Below are 15,510 nucleotides of genomic sequence, written 5' to 3' on the forward strand. Positions count from 1 at the left end.
TGAGCTGTCTTACCTTTATGCTTTGTATATATAATCAAAACACATCAGTGCATACACAGAGCTAAACATTAGCCTCAATACCCAAGGAACATATAACATGGGGGCTTACTGCTCTTAAGAGGATCCAATATATCAGATATTCAAGTTGTAGGGTGAAAACTCTACAAATAAAAAGAAAAGTAAAAAGCCAATCAAAGGAAGACCAACAATTCAAAAAGTGAAATATTTTCTAAAAGGATAAAGCCCTAAAATCCAAAGGGGACAAAAGGTGTGTGTGTGTGTGTGTTACATAGTTACATAGTTAGTAAGGTTGAATAAAGACACCAGTCCATCCAGTTCAACCTGAGTGAGTGTGGGTCTACAACCCTGACCCTTGTCCCTAACCCTGAACATCGCACACTCACATCAATCCCTACCCACAATCCAAGGTCCCCATTCATATACTAGGGCCAATTTTGGACAGAAGCCAATTAACCTACCAGCATGTCTTTGGAGTGTGGGAGGAAACCGGAGTACCTGGAGGAAACCCACGCAGGCACAGGGAGAACATGCAAACTCCAGGCAGGTAGTGTCGTGGTTGGGATTCGAACCAGCGACCCTTTTTTACTGCTAGGTGAGAGTGCTAACCACTGCACCACTGTGCCGCCCTGTGTATATATATATATATATATATATATATATATATATATATATATATATATATATATATATATATATATATATATATATATATATATATATATATATATATATATATATATATATATATATATATATATATATATATATATATATATATATATATATATATATATATATATATATATATATACAAATTATTAACTACCATTTCACTAGGGATAACATAGAATTGGTTGAAGTTTTCCCTCCCTACTCTAAATACTGTATTTATTGGCGTATAACATGCACTTTTTCACCCTGTAAATCAGGTGCAAACAGTGTGTGCATGTTATACGCCGATATTGGAATTTAGGCTGCCTAGGAAGGAACGGGGAAGGGGGGTGGGATGAGAGCTGTCAGATTACATACACCTCTGTAATAGGAAGTCCCGTCTCCTGGGCCGGAATTGGACCAGTGTTCTGTCTATCATAGTACTTTGTATTAAAGAGGCCTCCGAGTAAACAGGAGATTCTCGCTGTATGTAATCTGACGGCACTCGTACCGCCCCCCTCCCTGTCCCCTCCGAGGCAGCAGTAATCTGAGGTGAGGCTGCAGATGGGCACTGATCAGGCTGCATTCATGGCAATGGTGAGGCTGCATATGAGCATTGATCAAGCTGTAATGATGGGCAATTGTGAGACTGCAGATGGGCATTGATCAGGATGCACCGATGGGCAATTGTGAGGCTGCAGATGGGCACTGATCAAGCTGCATTGATAGGCAATTGTGAGGCTTTAGATGGGCATTGATCAGGATGCACTGATAGGCAATTGTGAGGCTGCAGATGGGCACTGATCAAGCTGCATTGATGGGCAATTGTGAGGCTTTAGATGGGCATTGATCAAGCTGCATTGATGGGCAATTGTGAGGCTGCAGATGGACATTGATCAAGCTGCATTGATGGGCAATGATCAAGCTGCATTGATGGGCAATTGTGAGGCTCCATATGACATTGATCAGGCTGCAGATGGGCAATGGTGAGGCTGCAGATGGGCAATGACCCTTATTTTGCTTCAACGTTCTTTATTTAAAATTTAAGTTTTTTTCCTGAAACTTCCCTCCTAAAATGAAGGTGCTTGTTTTACACCTGTGCGTGTTATATGCCGATAAATACGGTAAACCTTTATAGCTATGTTTTTCACATCCAGCCTGTCCCACCTCTTGGATCCGTTCCTTCCACCATTGGTCCAGTCCTCAGTCGCTGTGGGGCTTATGCGGCACTGACTGTTATCCGTCCATCCAACCTTGATGTGTGTAAGCACATTTATACGTTTTTGTAAGCATTGTTGCCTTTATGAGTTAACATGAAATGTCCATTAATAGTTGTAAAATAATTGTAATTATGAACATATTTCATTTAGACTTGTATCTATGTAGGGGTACAATATAGCTTCCCAGAAGGCCCTGTTATACAGACAAGTTGATGCCTAGGCTTGTGTGTCTAAACAATGGGACCCAAACCTCTTTGTTCTACAAATATTGACTTCAAAGGATCCCTTGTTGAGATATGCAATGAGGGTTACCAGCCCGTCATGAATACTTAATTTTCCTGAAAATGTCTACTTACAAGGTTACATCTCACGCTCAAAAGTCTGTGCCAGAGATTTCCATTAAAAGGGCGGACTTATGTAAAGTATAGGGATCGCAGATGTAGCCAATCCTTAACCAGAAATAGGGGGGCCCACCAATCAGAGCCACGCCCTGTCAGCGTGGCATCAGAGGCTGCGCTGTCCTTGTAAGAGGAGCAATGTCAGCACCAAGGACGCGGAGCCCCTGAGGGTGAGGGGTACAGGTGACAGCACAGTAGACTTTCCTGAGCCATTCCCGCCTCGGAATACCAAATCAGAGAATCCAATCAGAGGAGCAGAACATTCCGGGGGACGTGCTCCTCTAATTCAGGATGCCGTTACATCTCCTTTCTGTTGGGAGAAGTGTCAAACAGTTTGTGAATACCGAGCCTCTGGCGCCTATTGGAATACTACTCTCATGTTGATGTCTGAGAATGTTTGTGCCGAGCTGTAGTTTTGATCCAGGAGCCGTTGTCTGCCCAGCCAGATGTATCCTTCAATCCAGCTGATTTCAAAGCCTTTATGACTTGGGTGTTATAAGCCTTTCCAAGTCATCGACATCTGGTAAACCTCCCTCTGTTCACTAGTGGTGGCTCATTCACTATATCAGTCCCTTTGGAGTGTTGACGTCAGAAGAATATCTGTTCAAGTGTGTTTTGGATCACTCTTCCATCATTGGACTTTGCCAAATACAAACATACTTGTGAGCTATACTCTGGACTTCGTCCTTCACAATGATATTTTGTGTCTGATTACCAGATTTGTCACTATTGGCACCTTATTCACATTTTTAATTTGTTTCTAATTGTTATTATTGTGGTATTATCACTTTATTCACTTTATTTGGTCACTTTTTTATTCAGTATGTTATTTTTTTAGTAAGTTTTTTTTTTTTTTTTTGATCTATATATTGTGCTGTATATATCACACATGTCACTTTCATATTGACCTCTAATTACAGTATATGCATTCTTTGCACATTGAGATATCTTTCAGCACTTGTATTGTGGAGATCTACTCTACAATCATAATATTACCTTTTAATGGTCACAAATTAATAATTTATATGGTTTAAACAGCGCTACACTTTTCTACACTTACACACATTGCTTTTGGTCTATAGCTTTGTTGGCTGCTGTTTTTACCTTCATTCCACATAGCGCTGTATTCTTTTTTCTATTTAAGTATGAAATGTTTGCCTTGTACTTATAACTAAATACCTTTTGTCTTATGTCTTTTCTGTCCTACTGTTTGTAGATTCATGTTTTAAGGAATATACTCTGTATTCCTCCATGTAATCCATGATTTTTAACCTTTTCCTATACAGAAAGATAGATTGCTGTGTAATAGTTTAGACCTGCTTACTACTTACCAATCCATTTTTGTTATTGTGTTAAAGCTTTCACTCATGGTCAAAGAACTCTCATTTAACCCAAATCATATCTGAGAGATATTAAGGCTCAAATATAATACATGGGTAACAACATATATTCTTTACATACACTGATGTGATATACTGTATTGTTTACATGCATTTATATGATCATAATTTATTCTTTTCTTATTTTGTTCAGAATATTTGTACTTAAAGCTCCTGAAGTGTTAATTTGTGAAACATGTAGAGCCTATTCATCCATAGCTCCAACACATCAAGTTATCCTGTTGTGGTCTATATTTGAACTGTGGTTGCTTGGCTGTTTCTTAGTGGGATGGGATTGGCTTGGCTCACCCCCTTCTCTTGCATTCTGTTTGCCTGGGTGATGGTTAAGACAGGGTGAATGCATTTGCTATGTATGATGTCATCCCTTTGGCAACCGGGATATGCAGATGGTGGGTGGGGTTGTAGCACAGCACAATGATGCTTGTCTGTTCCCTGTCACTACTATATAGCCACTAACACTCCACCTCCTCCTCACGCCCGCCACCAGAAGTACATCAGCAAGACCAGTGGCCATGATGCTTGTTCAGTGCATGCCCAGTAGTGGCATGTATACTAATCATTAGCCAAAAAACAAAAAAAAGTCCAAATTATAAAAAAATATTGAATCATATGCCCAGTTCATGAATTCACCTTGCCTCCACCTATGGAAACCCTGTGTCAAAATCCCTTTAGGATCCGATTGAACCCTATCTAATATCTGAAGCACAAATCTTTACTTGATTAGAACTGTCATGTTTAAACTGAATGTATTATGCAACAGTAGAACACAAACTGAAATTAGTAATATAATAACGAGCATAATTCACATGATCTACAGCTCCAGGAAGCTAAAGTAGCTAAATCCTTTAAGTTAAATGTTTCTCCATACCTGAAAATACCGTGCTTTTTCTTCACCCCATTGGCTTTAAAGAGCAGAAGGAAATGTGAATATGTACTGCTGGGGAGGTGGTAGTAAAATGAAGCAAGTGAATACAAATCACAGGTTTGCTTTAAAGTTGAAGTTTAATCTGCTTATATTTTGCTTTGCCAGGTTACTACCCCTTTCCACATCAACATGAAACATTAAAAAAAAACTTCCTGTTTTTATTTATACATCTTATTTTAGACTCAGTGATGTCTTTACTGGACTTCTCTTCTTCGCTATGCAATGCAGGCAGAGCATGGTAAATGGGAGGGGCCAGCACATCACAGTGTCCTGCTTCAAAATGATTCTCAAGTGCCCTCAGTCCTAATGCAAGAAGTAGGCTGATGCGAATCTCAAAATGCCTTCATAGGTGGGTGTCAATCAGAAGGAGTGGATGTTCCTAAGCTAGCAGTATTTTCAAGCAGACTACCCTAGGTATCACCTACATTTATTGCTGAGCCTCCATGATTGAAAGAACTGGAATCTAAATAAAGAAAAGGGGAAGGTCAAGGGCAGTAAAGGAAAATATGTTAGATAATGCTAGATAGTGTGCAATTATAGCAAGATATTCCTGTATTTTAGAGGGAACATGCACACACAGACACACAGACACACACACACACAGACACACACACACACACACACACAGAACAGGGTCTATATTTACAAGATTCCCACCTATGTAAGAGAATTTGAAAAAAAAACATTATAACAACATTGAGTAATTTTCTCAGCACAATGTATTCAGTTACTGGGAGACTTCCAGTTTTAATTTTGCCTTAACATACAATGCCTTGAAAAAGTCTTCTTACCCTTTGAAATTTTCCACATTTTCTCATGTTGCAACCAAAAACGTAAATGTATTTCATTGGGATTTTATGTGATAGACCAACACAAAGTGGCACATAATTGTTAAGTGGAAGAAAAATGATAAATGGTTTTCCAATTTTTTTTTTTTTTTTTTTACAAATATCTGAAAAGTGTGGCGTGCATTTGTATTCAGCCCTCCTTTACTCTGATACCCCTAACTAAAATCTAGTTGCCTTCAGAAGTCACCTAATAAGTAAATAGAGTCTACCTGTGTGTAATTTAATCTCAATATAAATACAGCTGTTCTGTGAAGCCCTCAGAGGTTTGTTAGAGAACCTTAGTGAACTAACAGCATCATGAAGTCCAAGGAACAGGTTAGGGATAAAGTTGTGGAGAAGTTTAAATTAGGGTTAGGTTATAAAAAAAATTCCAAGCTTTGAACATCTCTCGGAGCACTGTTCAATCCAACATCAGAAAATGGAAAGAGTATGGCATAACTGCAAACCTACCAAAACATGGCCGTCCACCTAAACTGACAGGCCAGGCAAGGAGAGCATTAATCAGAGAAGCAGCCAAGAAGCCCATGGTAACTCTGAAGGAGCTGCAGAGATCCACAGCTCAGGTGGGAGAATCTATCCACAGGACAACTATTAGTCCTGCACTCCACAAATCTGGCCTTTATGAAAGAGTGGCAAGAAGAAAGCCATTGTTGAAAGAAAGCCATAAGAAGTCCTTTGTGAGTCTCACTTTGTGAGAAGCCATGTGGGGGACACATCAAACATGTGGAAGAAGGTGCTCTGGCTATATGAGACCACAATTTAACTTTTTGGCCTAAAAGTAAAACACTATGTGTGGCGGAAAACTAACACTGCACCTCTCCCTGAACACACCATCCCCACCGTGAAACATGGTGGTGGCAGCATCATACTGTGGGAATGCTTTTCTTCAGCAGGGACAGGGAAGCTGGTCAGAGTTGATGGGAAGATGGATGGAGCCAAATACAGGGCAATCTTAGAAGAAAACCTGTTAGAGTCTTCAAAAGACTTGAGACTGGGGTAGAGGTTCACCTTCCAGGAGGAAAATGACCTTGGAATGGTTTATATCAAAGCATATTCATGTGTTAGAATATCCCAGTCAAAGTCCAGACCTAAATCCAATTGAGAATCTGTGGCAAGACTTGGAAATTTCTGTTCACAGATGTTCTCTATTTAATCTGACAGAGCTTGAGCTATTTTACAAAGAAGAGTGGGCAAAAAAATCACTCTCTAGATTTGCCAAGCTGGTAGAGACATACCCAAAAAGACTTGCAGCTGTAATTGCAGCAAAAGGTGGTTCTATTTAGTGTTGACTCGGGGGGGCTGAATACAAATGCACGCCACACTTTTCAGATATTTACTTGTAAAAAAAATTGAAAACCATTTATCATTTTCCTTCCACTTCACAATTATGTGCTGCTTTGTGTTGGTTTATCACATACAATCCCAATAAAATACATTTACATTTTTGGTTGTAACATGATCAAATATGGAAAATTTCAAGGGGAATGTATTCTTTTTTAAGGCACTGTACTTTGTCAATATCCTCTAATATCTCTTCAACAAGGGTCTGAATTATGGAATTAATAGATAAGGCCGAGAAAGAACAGGACTGATTAAAAAACAGGCCCGGATAAGGAAGTGATTAGTATCTTCAACTGTAGATATGGTACATCATCTAATAGAAAACATGTCAGATTGTTGTGTATTCAATGCTAGGGTGTTTGCCCCATATGCACTGCTGGAATGTGTGTGTCTGGTGAAAAATGGATCTTTTGAGTCATAAATCATAAGAATATTTCATGGCACTAAATTAATGACTGGAGGATGCCAAGTAGGATCCTCAGTAACATACCAGGTATGAAATAAAAACTTAACTTTGTCTTCTTTTGTGACATGTAAGAGGACCTTGTTTAGTCAGATTTTCTTTAAAATATTATAAAAATACCTAGGGCAAAATGTAATCATAAGACAAGTATAATAAGAAAAAGATTCAATGGTCCATAGCAATTACAGCATACTGTGTGCTTTACATTTTAATGCACTATTCCCAAGGGCACTGAGAACATTTCTAGATTGAAAGACAATGAAATATTTAAGAAAAGGAAAACAAAACATGACATGTATTTGACAAGGGATTACCAATCAAAAAAAAAAAGTCTTACACAGCTTAATAGAGAATGTCTAATTCAAGTCAAAGATACGGTAGAACATACACATTAAAGCCTAAACATGCATAATGTAACATTTGTGCTTGCCAAATGTAGGTTTTAATAATCTATTTAAAATACATAAGCATATAACTGATAGACATACAAAGTTTACCTGGTATAGTGGCCACAGGACCTTAAAACACACACCTGCAGGTGCCTGGTGACATTCAGAAATTACTTCCAGATCACCTTGGAATCCTTTTGGAATCCTTTAGTATCCATCTAGAGAGAAGAGTTGCTGTGTTTGCACATGGGTTCATCTCCTTCTGCCATGCACACCACTGTATTTACTACTACCGGAAAGTGCTGTGGGTGACTTTGCTAAGACGAATGTGCGAGTAGGAGGAGGTAAGCTAGAGTGACCATTTTATCTCTGAATGCTATTTAATATTGCAGAGCCCCAGATATGGAGGATCCTTGAGTAATTTCCTTGTCATTTGCAAATGCTTGTAGGTGCCTATGCTAAGGACTTTAGGTAGGGTATGTCCACAATATTGCTTTGAGCTGCTCATATACAAGAAACATATCATTAATAAAAATGTAAGCGGCAACTTTTTGAAACTTGTTTCTCCTCATTACTAGGGATAGGTGAATCTGCCTTGATCTGTTTTGCAAACAGTTATGCAAATATTGGTTGAAGTTTGCAAACTTTGTGGCGAACCTCACTGCAGTGTATGGGTAAAATAGTTAAGCTTGTTATTCATTTATGGCCTTTTCCAGGGTTATTAAGCAAAAGTATGTCAAATGGGCATTGAAATATAGGCACTGATATAGGGGGACATGTTCTAGTGCCCGAGAAAAAAAAAGGTTTCTCACCCTACACAGAACAGCTCTCACTAAAAGCACAAACACACTAACTATATGGCTGCTATGAGTCAACCCTTTTATAGCAAAAGAGTTGGGTTGGCTATGCACTGTATAATTAGTTGCTCTCTGTTTCTGGGGGTGCATCTGCAGTATTCAGCCACATTTTTGCAATTTGAAAACCTGATTCCTTCTCATAACCTTTGAACGTATGGAATTGGTTTATATCCACACATTGCACACCTAAAAAAAATATTAGATTATCACAATATCAGTTTCCAGCCTTTATTACTAATAATTACTAATAATAACCAAAACTGACAAATGACTGTATGTTTTCAGTGGAAACTAAACCAATTGATGTTTCTATTTTTCACAAGAATCGTGTATAAAAATGTCTTTCATCCTAGGTGTAGCATGTGAATACCTAAAAAGAAAGTCAGCTGCTGAATCTTGTTGGGCACCTTTGGTTATGGAAGAACACAATATGAACATGTCAACACAATATTAACATATACTGTAATTTTTCTTTATTAAGGTGGGAAAAATAAGCACAGAGAGAGGAAGAGAAGGAAAAACGAGAAGAGAAAGGGAAGAGGGGGAAAAAGATAAGTGGAAGAGAAGAGAAGGAGAGAAAAAAAGAGAAATACTCAGTGTAATATTTTTCAAATACTACTTCTTTAACAAATGATGTTGTACTCCTCTCAAGCAAAATATGTTTATAGTTTATATTGTCTATCACTAGCAGCTAAAGCTGCTGTAAAGAAAATGTGCAATATTATGTAATGAGGTCCCTCATGACTGGTGAAACGTTGTTGTCCATCGAGGAAGTTTCCCCACACTTATGCCGTGTACACACGATCAGACTTTCCGCCAACAAAACCATGGATTTTTGTTCGAAGGTTGTTGGCTCAAACTTGTCTTGCATACACACGGTTACACAAATGTTGGCCAACAATTACAGACGTGAGAACGCAGTGACATACAACACGTACGACGAGCCAATAAAAAGGAAGTTCAATAGCCAGTGCACCACCCTTTGGGTTCCTTCTGCTAATCTCGTGTTTATCTCGTGTTAGTATATCAAGGTTATCAAGTTCACGACTGGGATCTCCCCCCAGGCTCTTGGAATCATTATTCCGGAGACCTGTTCTTCCATCATTCAGGTCCTGCAGAAGGACTATATTAAGGTTAGTTTTATCCTTTAACATCACATTCTATGTATTTAATGTTTGCTAATATTTTGTATTTATTTCATCATTCCCTAATTACCATGATTGTAATATGCTGTGAATGTCCTCTTTGTCCTCATGCATGCTGTAAGCTTTTAATGCTCCTTTTTTGTCCTTCAAGCATATTTGCCTTCACTAACCTCCCCAGCATGCTATCCTGGGCCCATACACACCTAGCCTAGTCACTTAACAATGTATTTTGTCAGCTCCATTGTAGTGCTTACCCTAAACACCCCCTAAAATGTGTTCAAATGTTATTGTTGGCCTTAAATTCAGGCAGAGTACAAGAGGCTTTTTTGGGGGGGCCAAAACTCATTTGGAACCCTCCCCCCCAACTGCTAAGTCAACCAATACCAATACTAGATTTGATGACTTTGCCAAACCCATACACACTATACCTACCTCTTTTGTGGACATATTTATAGATGAATTCACCAAAGCATGTAGTGCAAGGGCCTGCCTGAATACTTTCAAATGGTACTGTTTAAAGTTTTGTTCTCCTATTATCCTGATAGGTAATTGCAGAATATAAAAATGTGTTTCAATTTGGACAGTGTGTCCAAATATTTCATTTGATTTACTGCTTGTGTGTCTCCTAGGTTCTCCAATGTTTGGCCATTTTCTTCAATAGAGCAAACGTAACTTATTTGATACATGAGGTGACAATCTCTTCTTCAGCTAACTGTTATGTTGAGCTGTGGGTCTGCTACACACACACAATGTTTTTGTTGTTAATGTATGTAATGCATTAATGATAAAAATAATCATTCTTTTCAACTCCATGAATTAATTGCTTGGAGACCCTAACATGGCCTGACTGGGGCAAATTTTAGAGCACAGTGGGGGTTATTTACTAAAGGCAAATCCACTTTACACAAGTGCACTGCAAGTGCACATGAAAGTGCACTTGTAGTGCAAAGTGAATTTGCCTTTAGTAAATAACCCCCATTGTCACTGTCACTACACCAACTTACTAAAAAAACTGGTATTAAGCACTGAAAGAAGAAACCACACATTGTTTAGTATAAAATATTTTACTCTAAGCACATTCACATGTGCGTTATAAAAGGATTTTTTAACAAACGAACTTCTTTGGTGTATAACATGTATGTTTGACAGTATATAGCCGTTTTTGTTGCTAAACAGGCATGTTTAACCACTTAAGGACCAGCCTCGTTTTGGATTTTAGGTGTTTACATGTTTAAAACGTTTTTTTTTTTGCTAGAAAATTACTTAGAACCCCCAAACATTATATATTGTTTTTTTTCTAACACCCTAGAGAATAAAATGGCGGTCATTGCAATACTTTTTTTTGCACCGTGTTTGCGCAGCGGTCTTATAAGCGCACAAACTTAAAATTTCCAGCGCTTAGGACAATGTATTAAAGGAGAACTGCAGCCCCCCCAAAAAAATGGAAAAAACCACCGAGGTGGAATCCAAAAAATTAAGAAATCTCTGGTGGGGAATGTGGCGCTGTTCAGAAATATTTATAATAGGATACTAATATCCTACAAGGTGATGATATTATGTAAAAAATACTGTGAAAAAAAATCAAGAACAAATAACATATCAGGTGTATGTGTCACAGGTGTCAAACAACATCTAATAAAACATATGATTAAAGAATCCAGTGCAAATGCGGTGTAAATAATCCTAGAAAAAATATATACGTGCACTCAAAAAAGGACAGAAAAAATAGTAGTACTGATCTGCAAAATCGCAAAGGAAAAAGCATAAAAGATACCAGAAAACATTATATATCCAAAATATGTGCAGATATGAACAACAGTATGATAAATAGTGTAGTGATGTGGCAGAAAAAATCACCATCCAAAAGATATTAGTGTCCGAGCAGATTAAAAAAAAAAAAAAAAAAAAATTAAAAAGGAAAAAAATTTCTGTGAGAAGTGACTTTGCTTTCAAATGAATCCCGTGTGAATAATTGTGATCGTTGTATAATCTCCTTCTCTGGAACCCCCAAATGTGTCCCCACTCACCAGAAAGCCCAACCCCTGCAGGGGTAATGGGCAATTGAAAGTAAATCCACCAGCAGGAAATCGATCGATGTCCCCCTCTGTGTTTCCGTGATCTTCTTCCTGGTTGGGCTGTCAATGGTCTGTCAATGGTCCTCCAAAAAAGTCCACCAGATCATGTCCATATGTATGGGGAAGAGAGGAGCCTCATAGTGTAAATCCAAATTGACTTTTATTTGTTCAGTCCACTTACAAAGAATAGTTAAAAACAGTAACTAACATGTGAGCCTGTTCCGCCGGCTGGTGTAAGGCCGACGACTGGAACAGTAATGAGGCAGCGGCTTGCGTTCCACAGCCGAGCTGCCGAAAACCGGAAGTAACAGCGAAGTAACAGCGACGTATGCATACCAACGTGACCACGCCTTACGCATTTCATCATCAAGACGTCATCTGAGGCGCGGCCATCTTGGTACACATACGTCCTAATATACAGCAGGGAGGCGCCGTGTGTCCAATCAGAGTGGAGGATGGTAACATAGTAACACGCCCACCCAGCGGGGAATATCATTTGCACTCTTGTATTAATAGCTAAGAGGGGGCCCACCGGCCAAACGCCCCCTAGTGGAGGAAGCTAAAAACTCCGCCCCTGGTGTAAAAGATAGGTGATGGCTGTCTCGGAAAGGCGCCTCCATGTAAACAAAGCAGAAGTTTTTTTATAAAATATAACAAGCATATGGATTATAGTCCCATCAGCCACATCTGTGCACTGAAGCAGCAGATAGAAAAAAGTGCACATTGCATATGATATCAATCATAAATAAACAATAGTGGTTAAAATAATGACAGCAGTGTGAAAAATAAAAAATAAAAATAAAATTTACAACACTTCAATACTGTACCAAAAAATCAAGATAATAATTAGAATGATACCAGCATGATGATGGAAGTGTACCAACAACTACAAAATATATATATTATTATAAAAATTAGTATTATATATAAAAATATATATATCATACATAAAAAACTTTTCATATAAAAAACCTTCTATATAAAAATGATATTAAAAATTATTATTAAAAAAGAAAGAATGCGAGTAAAAGAACAACATATAATGGATTTCCACCATAGAAAGTATACTCGCAATGACAGTCAATCTATATCTGGGGAAACCACAAATCCTAAAAAATCCCCTATTCCCAAAAAACGGATGTTGAAAATGTAGGAGCATATGAAAAATAAAGATATGTAAAAGTGAGCTAAAAAATGGAGAAATTACAAAAGAGATGGAAATGTATAGTACCCAAAAAATATTCCAATTCTATGTGAAGTTGGTATAGATAATCAGCCCTATGAGGGCTAGTGAAGAAAATTATGTGAGGCAGGAGAGAATACAGACAAATTTCGTGGGAAGGTAAGGAATATATAATTCTTTGTGGGAATGTATACTCCCTGTCCGAACCTTCAGTGAAGAATGGGGGTTACTGATATATGTTATGTATTCTGAAGATAGGTTAATAAATGAACGAGGAGGTGGAACTAGAAATTGGATAAAAAACAATTTAGATCTATGTCCACATTAAGTCCTCTAGGCACCAAGCTATATCCATCTGGTTTCATTCTGAGATATCTGTATCTTTTTATTGCCCCCCCTCCAATGGTCTTTTAAGCGCACTTTTTTTGGAAAAAATTCACTTTTTTGAATAAAAAAATAAGACAGCAGTAAAGTTAGCCCAATTATTTTTATATTGTGAAATATAATGTTACGCCAAGTAAATTGATACCCAACATGTCACGCTTCAAAATTGCGCCCTCTCCTGGAATGGCGTCAAACTTTTACCCTTAAAAAATGTTTAAAAAATTCTACAGATTGCATGTTTTGCATTACAGAGGAGGTTTTCATATGCGGGCGCTACTCACGTATGCGTTCTCTTCTGCGCGCGAGCTCGTCGGGACAGGGACGCTTTAAAAATTTTTTTTTTATTATTATTTATTTTACTTTATTTTATTTATTTTTTCACTGTTTTTTTTTTTTTAAATTTGGATCACTTTTATTCCTATTACAAGGAATGTAAACATCCCTTGTAATAGAAAAAAGCATGACAGGTCCTCTTAAATATGAGATCTGGGGTCAAAAAGTCCTCAGATCTCATATTTAGACTTTAATGCAAAAAAATTATGTCGCTCCGGCTGTCCTATGGTGTAGAGACGGGTGGGCGCCATCTTAGCCTCACTCGTCTCTATACTGAGGAAGAGAAAGGACCCGATTGCCTCCGCCGCTACCGACAGCTCCAGTAAGCGTCGGAGGGCGCAGGAGAGCGGCATTAGGGGGGGTGGCACCTCTCCCGCCGCTGATAACGGTGATCTCGCTGCAAACCCGCCGCAGAGACCACCATTATCGTGTACAGAAACGCCGGCCCTAAAGATGGATACCTCGGTTGTGGCAGCAGCTGCTGCAGTTACTGAGATATCCATCTTTAAAGTAATGACGTATATATACAGTGGCCGGTCGTTAAGTGGTTAAAACCTTAACATACACATCCCCAACTCAGGAACTTACAAAGTTCCACTTTGATAAAGTGAAGGCCATATGAGACATTAGTATGTCAAATTTTGCCTTTATCAGATGGGGTGATGTCGCCCCTGTAAAAGCCAAATTTTGAAGATGCACGCAAATTGGGACTCAAAATGTGGATTTCCCTCATGATCCCATGCCTCAAATGTGTGTCCTTTCCCTACATCTATTTTTCTAAAGCCACAAAACACACAGTGTGTCAACATGTGCTATCTGCCATCATGGGATATCAATGTATGCGTTTTGTGGGTGCAACCCCTTCCTCGAAACTAAAGTAGGTGAGAGGGAGTGGTTGCACCCCCGAAACATGTCCATTGATCCCCCATGATGTGAGATAGCACATGTTAAAACACTGGGCCTTATTTCAGAAAGGACAATCCACTTTGCCCTACAAGTGCACTTGCATTGCACTTGTAGTGCAAAGTGGTTTTGCTCTTTTGAAATAAGCCGCAGTGTGTCAACATGTGCTAGCTTCCATCATGGGGGATCAATGGACGTGTTTTGGGGGTGTAACCCCTTCCTCTCACCTACTTTAGTTTCGAGGAAGGGGTTGCACCCACAAAACGCGTACATCCCATGATATTAGATAGCACATGTTGACACACTGTGCGCATCTTAAAAAATTCGCTTTGCAATTACTTTAAAACTTTTAAAAAATGTAAAACAATAACGACAGAATTTTACATTTTTTGGGGGTTTTAGATTTTGGCTAAATAATCAATGATGCTGGTCATTTTTTTTTAACATCATTGATATTTTGCTTGACCTTCTCTAAATCCTGATTGCACACCATTATCTCACTGATGAATACTTGTGCACTTGCATTGTTGAAGTGAGTTTCTTCTTCCACAACATCCACATCACCTAAAAATAAAAAAACACACCATGTATTATAAATATGCAGGCATACATCTATTACCTGAAGCTGTGGTCTCAGACACTGACCTGTTCTGGTCACCATTTCGACCACTTCCTGAAACACTGCATCCACATCATCAGGTTGTATGCTGAGTTCCCCTTCTTCAGGAGATGTGGGGTTCCTGGTGTCCTCAGATGTCATGATTCTTTTCTCCCCTATGTGAATACAAAAAAGGTATACTTAGCAGACAGATATTTGAGGCGAGAAATAGTAATATGAAACATTGCTTGGAAGTGTCATTCAATTATCTGTTTTGGCAGAGTTCCAAGCTGAAGACATGATTTTTTTCCCTTTCCAAAGCTGGAATGCTTACCTGTTTTGTGCAAGTTTCACACTTGGAGTGACCCCTAGTATC

The 15,510-nt window shown here is 38.5% G+C and overlaps 1 long non-coding RNA gene across 1 annotated transcript; it reads right to left on the reverse strand.

Moving 5' to 3' along the window:
* Positions 1-11,594: 11,594 nt before the first annotated feature.
* LOC141141431 (uncharacterized) lies at positions 11,595-15,310 on the reverse strand. The gene is made up of 3 exons (XR_012244074.1): positions 15,182-15,310; positions 15,027-15,100; positions 11,595-11,804 (listed from the first exon to the last, which is right to left on the reverse strand). It is a non-coding gene; the product is annotated as an uncharacterized lncRNA (long non-coding RNA).
* Between the last annotated feature and the right edge of the window lie 200 nt (positions 15,311-15,510).

The sequence above is a fragment of the Aquarana catesbeiana genome, linkage group LG04 (genome assembly GCF_042186555.1).
Source record: "Aquarana catesbeiana isolate 2022-GZ linkage group LG04, ASM4218655v1, whole genome shotgun sequence".
Classification (NCBI taxonomy): Eukaryota; Metazoa; Chordata; class Amphibia; order Anura; family Ranidae; genus Aquarana; species Aquarana catesbeiana.